This window comes from Sciurus vulgaris (genome assembly GCF_902686455.1).
Source record: "Sciurus vulgaris genome assembly, chromosome: 3".
Taxonomy (NCBI): domain Eukaryota; kingdom Metazoa; phylum Chordata; class Mammalia; order Rodentia; family Sciuridae; genus Sciurus; species Sciurus vulgaris.
The window spans coordinates 56,861,277-56,876,260 of record NC_136463.1 but is presented as its reverse complement, the minus strand read 5'-3'; the positions used below and the strand labels follow the sequence as shown (position 1 = coordinate 56,876,260).

The 14,984-nt window shown below is 34.9% G+C and overlaps 1 pseudogene across 1 annotated transcript in view; it reads left to right on the top strand.

Moving 5' to 3' along the window:
* The window catches only part of LOC306655724 (olfactory receptor 1E5-like), a 517,137-nt pseudogene that overhangs the window by 155,018 nt on the left and 347,135 nt on the right, over positions 1–14,984 (top strand). The gene's annotated exons all lie outside the window — the stretch shown is intronic.

The following is a 14,984-nucleotide window of genomic DNA, read 5'->3' as shown; positions in this document are numbered from 1 at the left end:
AGGAATGAATGTATCTGGGATCCTGAAACTGAGATAGTCCTCAGCATGGTGGCTGGCTGGGTTGACCCACCAGGCTCAGAGGATATTGCAGTCACTCCTCAGCTTCCTACTCAGGGAAATGACCTGAGAGGACTGGTTAAAGACCAATGGCCAGGAGACCCACTCCTCTTCTCCCTGGCTTTCTCCATGCAGAACTTTGATCATAAGGCCTAATGTTGCAACATCAGCATTTGACTCCTCCTCCTAATCCCCATATGAGAAGAGCATTGTGCAGAACTGGGACTTGGGTGTCCACTTCCCACTGTGGCCCCAGCAGTCCTTCTCTGAGCCCCAGCCCCAGAAGTCAAGGGAGAGTAAGAGGAGCCACAGGTACTGGTAGTCACCCCAGGATAGCAGGACTGAGATTAGGGCAGCTGAGGCTCATATCCCAAGTGGAGCTGCTGCTCTTCATAAACTTGTGAGGTACTGCCTTCACTCCATGGCCAGATTGGAGATGCCAGGATCTCTGTCCTATCCAGCTTGTTTCAGAAAAAGATAATTTTTTCTCTTCATTTCAAAGCCTCCTGACTGTCCTGACTTCCTCACTGACCTCAGCAGAGCATCCTCCTGGATCTAGTGAAGTACACTCAATTTCCAAGGCTGGACCAATTTCTCCCAAGCTCACTCTCCCTGTCTCTGTCCCATGCCCTTCATTTGCCTGTCTGCCTTGTAATGCTTGTGGAGCTGACTATTCCCTCTAATGGGATGAACTTCTCCAGCTTGACCATTCACTTGGCAACAATTATTCACTGTCTTTGGGGTGCCCAGCCCTGTTGATCTCCCAGGAATGTCAGAGAAGTCTTGACCTGAGTGAGATATACAAGTCCTGACTTTTGGATAGACTCTGGGCAAGTCACTTCTTTCCTCTGGGTCTGTTTCCTCATTTTCAAATTGAAAAGTGGGAACCAATGACATCTGAAGATCCCTTTATGTTTGAGGATGTAAAATTATGGAATTGCACCTTGATAGTGAACATTCAGTTTGGGGAGAGAACACCTGGACAGCAATAGTGGTAATGCTAAGCAGTAACCCTAACTAATATAGAGCATTTATTATTCTTTTCATTATTAGCCACAGACCTTAACCTAAAAAAAATTTACCTAGATGGCATTCACAGAATAATGACAATGTTCCATGAGGTAGACTTGCCACAAGTTAATTGATCCTTATTGTAATGTTGATCAAACTATTAAAGGTGTGGCAACTTAGAACTATTTTTTTCTGTGAAAATTTCCTTAGATCCCAGAGAGAAAAGCCAGAGTCAAATAGGTGACCATTTCTTTAACTCCTGAGAGCTGTGGAAGAGTTCATCAGGCAAACTTTTCACTAGTGACGCCATCATCAGCAATGACTATATGTATCTCCTCAACACTGTGAAATATTTTTATTATTATTTAATATTAATTATTCTTTTCTTGATTTTGGATTGATGGAAAGTCTTATTTTAATTTCTTTAATCATTAATTACATCTCTCTACAAATGAGTTCCCGTGCCTCCCTGTCTTTACCTGCCTGTTTTCCAGACTGCATAGCCAACTGTAAGCCATTGTCTGATCCTGTCTTGTTTTCTTTAATGTCAACTATTTTAAATGAATTCTATTTTATATCAGCATAGTTATAATTCTCAGGCAAATGAATAAATAAATGAATATCATCAACTATCACATGGTTCAAACTGACTTGTGGAGTAATTTCCAAAGATGTAGCATACCGTAACCAGGTGTGGTAACACACGTCTATAAAACCAATGACTCGGGAGACTGAGGCAAGAGGATTGCACGTTCAAGGCCAGCCTCAGCAACTTTGTGAGGTCCCATCTCAAAATAAAAAATGAAAAGAGCTGGGGATGTGGCTCAGTGGTTAAGTGCTCCTGGGTTCAATCTCCAGTACAAAAAAATCATTTTTTAAAAGATATATCACATCATGTAAACACAAGTTGCAATGTAATAAAAATTAGAGTTTTTATTTCATCTGTATCTGAGATTCAAAGATTTTTACTCATATGAAATATTAAGTAGCTCTTCTGCATGTGGTGACCTATGGATCTGAGTTTCTTCTATCACACGGCTCCACTATCTTAGCTGTGTTTCCTATAGAAGTGGAAAACAAAGGAACAGAAAAGAAGGGGCAGTGCATTAGGTATTTAACATCTTGGCCAAGAAGTTACCTGTAACATTTCACTTTTTATTTCTTGGAACATGTCAGAATTGCATGGGAGATGAGAAATGTCAAGAAACCTGTGGATATTGGTGCTCCATAACAGAGTCAGTCCCCAAATTATAGTTCAATCATTTAACTAATATAAAGCTTTCCATTCTACAAGTAGACCACAATTTATTTGCTCATTCTCCTGTCAATGGACATATTGCTTGCTTTTTATTTTCCATTACTATAAAGAACAGTAAACATTCTTGGACATGTCACTTTTTACATTTGAGCAGGTTTGAATTTCTCTGAGGAATGAGTTTTTTGGTGTTTGTTAGAGACTATGCCTATTTTCAGCATTATCACATGTTTTAGTCAGCTTCTTTTACTTCTGTAACTAAATGATCTGAGCAGCACAATTACAGAGGAAAGGTTTATTTGAGGGCTCACAGTTTCAGAGGTCTTAGTCCATAAAAGGCTGGCTCCATTCCTTGGGGCAGATAAGGCAGAACATTATGGTGGAAGAGTGTGGTAGAGGGAAGCAGCTCACATCATCATGAAGCAGAGAGTCTCCACTCTCCAGATACAAAATATACACCTCAAAACCATGCCTCAATTCCAATCTCCTCCAGTCACACCCTACCATTTCATTTATCACTCAGTTAATTCCTATCAGAGAATTAAATCACCGATTGGGTTAAGACTCTTACAACCCAATCGTTTCTCCTCTGAACCTTCTTGTATTGTCTCACATGTGAGCTTTTGGGGGACACCTCATATCCAAACCATAACACCACATAAGCCTAATTTTTCCCTCAAATAATTAATTTAAATGTTTTTATTCCTTGACATTCTTAAGAGTACTCATAGTATTAAATTTTAAAAACCATTCTAGAAATCAATGCTAAAAATGTTATCAGTTTATTTGTATTAGTTAGGTGTAAGGAACTTTCTCATGTTTCATTGTCATTTGAATTCCTCTTCCTTCAGTTCTGTTATATCTATCCATTGGTCTTTTGTGATTTGGCTGTCATTTCCTTAGTAGCTCAGGGGACAATTAGTTAACTCTAGATTTTATTTTAATGTTGTTATTGTTAGTTATTATATTTGCCAAAAATGCTTTGTTTGTACATAAATTTTATCCTTTTTAATGAAGTATCATGTGAAAGTTTTCAGTTTGAAAGTATTCAGGTTTATGACTCTTCTCTTCATGGTTTATGCTGTGTGTGTCTAGTTCAAGAAATCCTTCTCTAAATGAATGTCATGAAAAAATTTATCCCCTTCATTTTAATTTTAAAAGTTATAAGGATTTTCAATTATCTCACATTGGATATGTTTGTCTATACTATGAAGTAGGTATCCAGGTTTCTCAATTTTCCTTAAGATTGATCCATTCCCAAAGCATTAAAATCTTATAATCTCTTATTTGTGCCTCCATAATCTATCATGTCTATAATTATTATGAGATCTGATTCTGGATTTGCTCTTCTGTACTTTTAACATTCCCATAGTTTTGTGATAACTCTTAAAAACTAATAGACAGCAGAATCCACAGTTCTGGTCCCCAAGGTGAGGCAGAACATCAGATAGAATGGTGTGGAGGAGGAAAGCATCTCAAGACATGGCAATCAGAAAGCAGAGAGATAAAGTTCCCCTCACCAGGGACAAAACATATCTCTGAGAGACACTCCCCCAGGGTCCTGCCTCCTCCAGTAAAAACCTACCTGCCTATAGTTACTGCCCAGTTAATCCATTTCAGTGGATTAATGCACTGCTTAGGTTAAGGCTCTCGTAATCCAATTATTTCACCTCTAAACTTTCTTGCCTTGCCTCATACATGAGGTGTTGGGGGACCCCATATATGCAAACCAAAGCTACTATGGCCAAATCTACCACTTTGCTCTTATACAAAGTCTTTCAGCTATTCTTTGTCCTAGATTTGTCAATATTAATTTTTAATACACCATCTTTATGGAGAACTTCTCACAATATTTTAATGGAGATACATTGATATTTTAGATGTAGAATAGAGACAGTATTTCTATTATACTGATTCTTATCAGTAATATGGGGTGTAAACACCATTTAAATATTTTGGTTTTGCAATAAAATTTTCCATAAAATTCTCACACAGTTGCATAGAAAATAACGGTTGTTTGTTCTTCTTGTATATTCTCACTTCTACTTCTAATACTTCTACTGACCAAATATGTGGGTCTTCCCCACCCCCATACACACACCAAATACCCATTTCTCTGATTCTGTCAGTTCAACTCAATTCTGACACTATGTACTCGGAGGCCACATCAGATCTCATAGATTAAAGACTTAATTCATGATACCATCCCAAATTTCAACACCAAATGCAAATCCAGGTTGTTATCTGTAATTTTTATCAACTGGCTATAATTCAGAATTTCTCTTGACCCCTTCTCTAGTTCAATCATTTGCTACAACAGCACATAGAATTCAGTAAAGTACTTTCCTTATTATTACCTGTGTATTAAAAAGAATACAATTTGGAACAGCCATAAGGAAGAGATGCATAGGGTGAGGTACAGAAGGAATAGGGGAAGGGCTGCAGTTCTTCCACACCTTCTCCAGACACCTCCCTGTAACCAGAAAACCTGATGCTTCTTTGGAGCCTTTATGAAGTCCTCTTTATATAGGCATGATTGATTAAATCAATAGATACTGATGATCAGCTCAATTTTTAGCCCCTGCTCCTCTCAAGAGATTAGGGGTCAGGTTGGATAATTCAAACATCTAATTACAGAATTCGTTTCCCTGGAAACCATCTCCTATCCTGAGGCTGTTAAGGAACTCTGACCCATCAATCATCTCATTAGTACATAATGTCAATTCAGAGATTCTGAGTTTTAGGAGTTCTGAACAAGGTACTGGAGGACAAGACAAATACATGTTTCTTATTGTATCACAGTACTACCAAAACTCTGAGAACAAAAAAACAAACAAATAGATACAATTTATTCATAAACACCTTAGAAAGAAATTGTTTTTATAGACAATCAAATCTTCTGCAAATAAAAGAACTGATTCTTATACTTATGTTACCTCTTTCTTATCTCATTGCATTGGCAAAAATTTCTGGTATAAATAGAAAGAGTGAGAAGGGGCATTTTTTTTCAATTCTCAGTTTTTAAGAACAATATTTTTGACGTGTTTCCATTAAATATGGTGTAGATTTTGTGTAGATTATTATGACAATTATTTCATTATTGCAATAAATTCAATTATTTCAGTCAGCTCTTTCATTGCTGTGTGTGACCAAAATACCTGATAGGAATAATGTAAAGGGGGAAAAGTTTATTTGACACTCATGGTTTCAGAGGTCTCTGTTCACAGAAGGCCAGCTCCATTGCTCTGGGTGAAGCAGAACATCAAGGCAGAAAGGCCTCGCAGAGGAAAGCAGCTCAGGACATGACAACAAGGAAGCAGACCAAGGTCACAATGTATACCCCAAAGACACGCCTCCTGTGACTGAGTTCCTCCAACCGCATCCTACCTGCCAATGTTATCACCCAGTTAATCCCTGTCAGTAGACTAATGCACTGATTAGATTAAGGCTCTCATAACCTAATCATTTCACCTCTAAATATTCTAGTATTTTCTCACATAGGAGCTTTTGGAGGACACCTCATATCTAAATCATAACATCAAATTAGTCAATAAATTTTTATATACTAATTATTCTTCTTATCTGAAGAATTTAAATGCTTTTTATTTTTATTCCTAAATCCTTCCATTGTCAATGCTTATTTTAACAATTTCATGAATCTTTCTAAACTTCGGTATTCCAGTGGTGTTTGTAACTTACTCTTGGTTATTGGTCAGGTAATAGTTTTTGCTCCTTAATTAATAATTCTAAAGGAAGATAAATATGAAATGTTAATTTAGAAGTTAGGTGATTCTGAAACAAGAGTTAAAACTGCAGACTCGGGCTTGAAATACTTTGTCACATGGGTGGTAATCAAATCTAGGGAACAGATAAGATACACTATGGAATGAAAGCAAAATGAAAGTAGAAGAGGTCATAAAACTGAAGTTTGAGTAACTGTAGCATTTAATAGCCATATTAATGGTACTGGGTGTACAAGTGAGACAGAAAATGCCAAAGGAATAAATGAATCTAGAGAATACAGGAAAACAAAGACTGTGTTTTAAGGGTGGTTAAGGTAATAGGTTAGCAGGATTAAATGTTGCTGAAAGTTGAAGAATTAAGAGAAATATAAAATATCCAATAGATTTGAAGGAATAATCATTACATATACCTAGATTATGATATCCTTAATTGATAGTCTAAATTAGTAAATTAATAGTTTAAACAAGTTTTTCTTTTATGTTTCAAACAGTGACTCTTCCACCTTGAAAAGTAAAATTTAAATGAAATGCTGAGGTACTTGACCTCTGGTTTCTAGACTTAAATGAAATTTCACCATAAAGGCTTTCATCACTGAAATGCAAAACTTATACTTCATGGTTTTAGAGCATTAATTAGAAAGTATTGCCAATGATTATTTTCCTTAATTTGCATAGATTTGCCTGCTGCTTATCAATATACTACATAAGCTATGAGCAGGCATGGGCCCACAGTTTTGCAATATGTTGATTATTTATGATTAATAAGAGAATTTATTTTTTCTATTCATTCATTTAGTTCCATTTACATATTTATTTGTTTATTATTTTTTCAAGTCATATTTTTGAGCCCCTATAATACACTAGGATTTTTTTTTTTTGCTATATTCTATCATTGACATTGTTCTTGGAGATCACAATCTTGCAGGAAAAATATATAGAGAGTTAATTGTATAATTATCTGAAAAACATTCAAATCAAGGTTTTAACCAAATGCCACAGCAGCTGGAATGTTTGTGATGACTGCACCTTGATGTTCACAGGGATGAGATGAGCAGAGAAGCACTTGAAGATAGAGGATCCAGTATGGAAAACGTTTGCTTCTGGCTTATACAGAATATGAAAGTAGCTCAGTGCTAATTAAACACTGGGTACATAGAACTACCAGAGGGATACAAAGAGGGGAAACAATAGAAAGGGGCAGGGCCATGTTTCCCACCTCCCCCAGGTATAACATGGCACAGTCCACTAATCAAAAGGCAGATTACAATCACCAAAGATTCTTGAGAAAAAGCTGCTTTTACATCTTGTCCTATAAAAATGTCATATTTGGGGCTGGGGTTGTGGCTCAGTGGTAGAGCACTTGCCTAGCATGTGTGAAGCACTGGGTTCGATTCTCAGCCCCACATATAAATAAATGAATAAAGATCTATCAACATGGAAAAATATTTTAAAAATTCATATTTTAAGATATTGAATGAAAATACAAGCCTATTTTTCTCTACCGCTTCTCCATTATTAAAAATTTCCACTTGTTTAATAATGATGTTATGTAAGCTTTTGGAAAACCATAGTTATTTAACTTGATCACTAAAGTGACATTGTAGCAATTTCGTAGCTGTAGAATTGTTTAACAATTCTTTAAAGGAAAGAAAAATCACATCCTGGCACATCCCTTGCTTTTATGTAGGTGAGGGATTTGTATTTATGCAGAGACTATAATAAACAAAAATTATGATTCTTGGCTTAGATGAGAGTAGTATCAATTTTTAGCTAGGTGCTGAAATGTCCAACATGTTATAGTTAGAAATTTTAACTTTTAATAAATGAATGGACTGTTTTTAAAGAAGAAATTGAGAATACCAGACTTAATACTCTTTTAGACTGGAGGGGCTAATGAGGGATCTGGAAGTAGTGATGCTGTGGGGTTATGTGCCAGATGCATAATTTACTACATGTAAGGCCTACATGCCATAGAGAGGCTACATGTTTCACTGCTTTTCAACTTAAAATGAGAGTGTTGTGTCACATCACTAAATCCCAAATTGTGTTAACATTCAACATGTCTAAAGGATTGTTTGGCAGCATGCTTTTCATAGGACAGAATTGTTGAGGAAAAGCCTTATGATTCTGTGAAGTTACACTCATTGCATGTGATCCTGAATCAATGACTATGATACTCATGTATTTCCTCAAACCCCTGGGAAAATTACAAATGAACATTTTCTTAACTGAACAATACAGCTGTGTGATATCAGGGAAATACTTCAAAACAGGAGATAGATTTCTGTGAAATTCATACTGTGACAACACCTGCAGGAAGCCATGTAAGGGCTTCCAAAGAAAGATACCAGAGACACATTGTAAACCAATAGGAATATAAAGTAGAAAAGATAACTATAAACAGAAAACGAAAGTCAAATCTATTTGATTCTCATACACACACATCCTCATTCCTAGTTTGACCACCAACAGTCTAGGGAATAATGGAACAACTGGTGCCTTGGCTTAATTCCCTCATGATGATTTCATGAACAAAAACTGACCAATCTCTCAGTCAAATTTTGTGCAATTTTTTGAGTCCTGGGAATGTTCATCCACAGGTTGCTAAGGAGAGTTTCAGAATATGACTGGAAAACTTGGTTGTTTTGTTTTAGGACTCAAATAGATAATTTAATTTTAAATTCAGACATTCAGATTGAACTATTGAGTTTTCTCCTGTCCAATAGAATCTCCTACTTTTCCCATTGTTCTTCCATGTTTTTGTTTAGTTTTTGCTATTTTGCTATTATAAAAGTAAATTATCTTTTCTAATTAAATGTTCAATTTATCATGCTTCTGGTTCTTAGCAATAAGACAAATGCCACAATAAAATAATGTTAATTTTTCTTCATCACTTGGCTCATTTCTTTACTAATAATTTATAAAGTGCATATACATTACTCTTTATAAGAAGGCAAATTTCTATTTGCTGAAAATTCTTTAAACTTTCAAGATTTTCATTCTGATATTGATTTAGTTTAAGTCTTAATGAGGTTGGATAAATATTATTTGAAACTGAAACTCCAGAACCCCAAATCCACTAAAGCAACACCACTGGGAAAAAATAAAAAAAACATGCATTCACATCTGACTAAGGAAAATTCATTGTGTCCTTGTATTAGTTGATCTATCAATAGCGTCCATACAATTGAGCACTCCCTTTTCCTGGACATACTTTCTTCACCTGACTCTCAGTACAGCATGCTCTCCTGATTTCCTTCCTACCTGTTTAGTTCTTCTGGCTTGCACTCTTTTGCTAGTTCACCCTATTTTCTCCAACCTGAAAAGACAGAAAAGCTTCCTTTTTCTGTCTCCTTTACCTCCATTGCTGTCAGAGCATTTCTACCTAGATTAGTGATGAATCTCCTTCTACCCATGCCCTCTAATAGTCTATACTGTAGAGAAGCTAGGTGATTCTGTTAGGAGGCAAGTCAGATCACATTGTCTCCAAACTGAAGCATTCAGATTCCTTTAGCTCTCTGACTTATCTCCTGTTACTTTCTGCTTCTCGCTCTGCTCTAGTCATAATGGCTTTCTTAAACACTAGACACATTCCCATTTTGGTACGGTTTTACTAGTGTTTGCTGTTGGCAATGCTCTTTTTAAATATGTACCCATGGCTCAATCCATCGTTATCTAAAGTTATTTCCTCACATCACTGAAGTTTTCTCTGACAACCTTTTGTCTAAAATTTCAACAAACATATACCTCTTCATATTCCTAGCTTTATTTTCTAATTTATTTTGTTTCCTGACACAGGTAATTTATACCTTATATATTTTCCTTGTTTATGGTCCATCTGCCTAATAGGACAAAAGTGACACAATAATAAGAATGGGATTTTATCTGTTTTGTTCCACAGCAATATAATGAGCATTTGAAGAGGGTCTGGTTTATATTAGACATTTGATAAATAGTATTGAATTTATTTATTTTGTATATCCTTATCTAGGAAATATTTATTGCAAATCTATTTTGGTCCAGACACAGTTTTAGATAAGGAATGTGATTTGGTGAGTTTTAAAAAAGTACATTTTACATATAGAACTTCAATTTGTTGATTTGAGTATAGGAATGAAGATGATAAAAAAGAACAGACATCTAGGCCACAATAATTGGTCACAGAGGGAACAGGAAATGCTGAGCCACTCAGCATTTCTACTCAGGAATAAGGAATCATGTTGAGGTTGGAAAAGGAAATGGAAAGGATCCAAGCAAACTACAGATATGGCTGTGTCATGGGGTCCTCCATAGGAGTATAGATCTTCAGTCACGCTTAAAGTTCTCTCAGCTGTGCCAATATCATTATTACTCAATTACTATTTTCCTTCTTTTTTTGTGGGGATAGAATTCTTCATTATCTATCCCCCAACATTTGGATATCTCATTTTCTATGGTCTGCCTTTTCTCCATCAGAAAGAGTACTGCACAGGGGTTTGATAATATTGGCTCTTGATTTTGACTTTTGGGGTTTGAATCCTGGCTCCATCACTCTTAAGCTGTGGGACCCATAGCAACTTGCTCTTCCCTTCTGTTCTTCCTTTAAAACCTCAAAAAATAAGGCAATGTCAACAGAGTTTGGAGATGTTAGGTATAAATAGCTTAATATATGAAAATGACTTTAAAGTTCCTGGCATATGATAAGCATGCAATAAACAATTGTTTTTATTTTTAATTCCTAATTCTACTTAAGAAATAACTTATGTGAACTAAATGCCTTTTCCTCTTCCATCATAACTTGCAGATTTTATGGCACTTCCTGTAACTCATAATATTTTGTATCTGTAACATTAGACTACTAATCCAGAATAATTTCTTAATAAATGCTTTAAATTTCATGGTATTTCACTTTAAAAATGGCTTACTGGTTTATTTGGTTATCACTTTGTGTTGTGTTTTCTCTTTTCTTGAACTAATTTTTTTTTTTTTACAGTAACCCTTAGATAATTCTTATTTGAAAGAATCTATTGATGCAAAGCTTTATTAGTCTTTTTATGTCTAAAAGTGACTTTTTAGTACCAACATAATAGATTGCCAGTTGGTTAGAGTACACAATTAGCATTATGAAGTAATTTTGCTCAGAATTTTAAAAACATTGTTTTACTGATTTCTGGCATTAAATTTTCTGATAAGAAGGAAGACAATTTATCCATCTTAATAGTTATTTTTTCTATTCATTATCTGGCTCACCAATAAAATCTTCAGTTATGACATTAATTCATCTAAAGAATTTTCTTTTAAGATTTACAATTACTTTTCAATTTCATAGACTCCCAGTGGTGATGGCTGTTTTGTAGTTGTTAATTTTTGTTTTCTCCTAACAGTTTATTCTTTGTATTATGTATTGCCTGGTTCCATTATGCTTGTTTTAATGTGGTCTTCTTTTCCATCTGGATTTAGTTTTCTACTTGTGGAATTTATTTCCTTTTTTCATGATGATTTTCCTTAAAGATTTGTGTCACCTTTTAACATATATCCATATTTTTAGGTGGAGAGTTCATATAAACAATCATTTACTTCTCAAACCCAACTTAAAATCATTCCAGGTCTATCATTTTTACATTGCTAACTCTAGGATGGGGAAGAAATCTGCAAACCCCAAACCCTCATCCAATATTTATTTAGCTTTCATATATTATAGGAGGTACACAGGACCTATAGGAGGTACACAGAAGAAAATAGTTTGCTATTTAAAATGTCAGTTGAGAGGCTGGTGTGGTGGTTCAGGGGTACAGTGCTTTCCTAATATGTGAGGTATTGGGTTCGTGTCTCAGCACCACATATAAATAAATGAATGAAACAAAGGTCTACCAACATCTAAATTTTTTAAAATTTAATAAAATGTCAGATGATTGTTTATTATGTCCCAGAGAGAAAATGGTTTTATAAACTTGATTTCTTTCTATGGAAAGTGACTAGATTCTTTAATTAATCACACTGCTACTAAAGCATGTCAGCAATCAATACAAATGTCTAGGTTTTCCAAGCTTTCCTTTAAATCTTAAGTGATTGGAAGAATAATAGGTTAATAGTGGTTTGGATCTCTATCAAGAAATGAGGAATTTATATTTAATATAAGACAAAAATTAAAAAACAAAATTCCACCCTCAGTTTTGTTTTCCAGGCCAGTCCCTGACTCTTTGTTTTGTCTATTTCTTGCTTAACTGCAAGTTGGAAAATGTTCTCATCATCTGTTTTAGTTAACATTTTTGCTGCTGTGACCAAAAGACCTAAGGAGAACAATTTCAGAGGAGGAAAAGTTTATTTGGGGGCTCTGGGTTGCAGGGCTCTGGGTTGCAGGGCTCTGGGTTGCAGGGCTCTCAGTCTAGCTCCATTGCTGAGGGCCTAGGGAGGCAGAGCAGCATGGGACAAGAGTGTGGAGCAGGAAGCAACTCAGGACGTGGCATGAAGAAACAGAGCGAGCACTGTTCACCAAGGACAAAACATACCCAAAGTCATGCCCCTCCTATGACCCACCTCCTCCAGCTGTACCCTACCTCCAGTTACCACCCAGTTAATCCCCATTAGGGGGCTAGCACACTGGCTAAAATTCTCAAAGCCCAATCTTTTACCTCTAAAGCTTTTTCATTGTCTCACACTTGAGCTTTGGGGAGACACCTCATGTCTATGTCATAACATCACTTACTCTTCTCATCCTGCTCCCATCATCTCCATGCTCTCTTATAGGTGTAAAAGTGGTTTATGTTTAATTCTCCCCAAACCACCTCCATCTCCTTTACTGCCATGAATTTTAAACTTAAATCTTTTGCTTGTGTTTTCCACCTTCCCCAACCCTTCCCAAATTCACAATTCAGCTAATTCCAAGATCCAGCAGAAAGTTTCAACTCTTTTGGGGTATCTTCTTGATACTCTAAGGTAAGAAGAAACATTCTTTTCTAATTTCCAGAATTTTTTTTTCATTATATACGGGTCATTTGGATGTCTTTACCCTGATAGATTTTATTTTTTATTGTAATGTAGTTCCAAATACACACACACACACACACACACACACACACGCACACGCACACACACACCACAAACTTAGTAAATGAATAAATATATGAGTGAACCTGAAGGTTATAGGCAATAGATTTAAACAGAGAAATGTTACCAGATAATCACTTGACTATTTGTAACACTTTTTTTTCTGCAGCTAATATTAGGTACTAAAACTATTCAACAAAACAAGAAAAATCTAGTGTTAACTAAAATAATGACAAAACCTAGGGAATTTTGGTTGAGCTCTACATTATATCCCATTTAATATCACAGTAATTTTACAACAAGTACCAATCTTTTGAATATAACATTAAAGAAGCTAGAGTCTGGCTTATTTTGGAGCCACTCTAACATGCAGTATGGTGGGAGGGGAGGCAGAGCTTTCTCTCAGGTAAGGCGTGGCTCTTTACAAATCTTAAGTGAAGTATTCTAATTCTGATGTTGATCTTTGCTTCTTTCTTAAATGTCATTTTAAGAAGTTTACATATACTGATTCTTGAGTCTATATGAATATTAGTTAACACAATTTAACATTATATCTAAAAGGAATTAAAGAAAGGCTGAGAGAGCTTTTAACTTTCCTTTTGTGTAGCAAAATGCTTTCATGTTTTATGATATTAACCTTTAAACAAATCAGGCTCTCACTAACTTTTAGAAATACATTGAAATTTTTTATCTCAGGGTAAAAAGTAACAGATTTTATATACACCCTATTGATAACAGGTCCTAAAACAGAACATTAAATGATAGAAATAAATCCTCAATAAAATTTACTCTTTGTAAATTTAGAATTACCATTACAGACAAGTTTAGTTTAGAGAATAGCAGCTTGAAAATGTTCTGCTTTAAGGCTTGTATACCTGGAAAATATGAACACATTTAACATACAGAGAATGACCATTCCACAATTACCTTGAAACTTTTATATTATCAAATTTAGTTTTTAAAGAAAAATTTAGACTTTGTAACATAGTAGAATACTCTGATAGTTGTTTAACCATAATTGTATAAATCCCAATGTTTAAGACTAATTGTTCTAAATAATAAAACAATAGACATGATGTTAAGAGTAAATTAGTGTTTCTAAGAAATTCTTGTCATTTTAACATATAAATCAAACTTTGATTTATATCAGTACAGTAGTTTTTGACCTTAGGAAAAACCTTAAATAGATTTGACTGATTGTCTCACGTGCATGTAACCAACTTAGTTACATGCAAAATTGTTGAAATTTGTCCTTTTCATACACAGACTTTCTTAGCACTTACTTAGACCCTCACATATTTTTATCACATAAGCACTTTCTTACCCAAAAACATTTTGTTCTTCACTAAATATATTTCCATATCTAGAACCTCTTCTCTTTCCTATCTGTTCACTTTCTTTTTGTTCACATTTTAAAACAACTCTTATGAAACTTCTGTATTTCGATGAACTACTCTATTTTAATAAGATCAAATATTTTGTTATTTATAGTACTCTAATTGAAACACAGTTGAAATTTTTGGAACACTTTGTATATAGAATTGTACCTGTTAGGACATAACTGTTAGTAACCTTGTTTTTTAGTAATGACACAAAGTAATTCTAAACCCTTTTTTAATTTACCAATCTACGAAAACACCAATAATGTTTAGGTATGCTACCCCATAAAATTTAAGAAGTTAAAGAGTACTAGATGTTATTTAATAATTAGCATTTTAACTTTGTAAATTAATCAGAGTCTCCAACAAACACATTTGAGTAATCCCATACATGTCAATTCTAATTACTCATCATATTGTAAAAAACCCCAGGATATCAGAGAAGTGTACTAAACAGTATTTGCCATCTCTTTCCTGTTGAAGAAACGTCCTAAAAAAAATTGATGTTAGAAA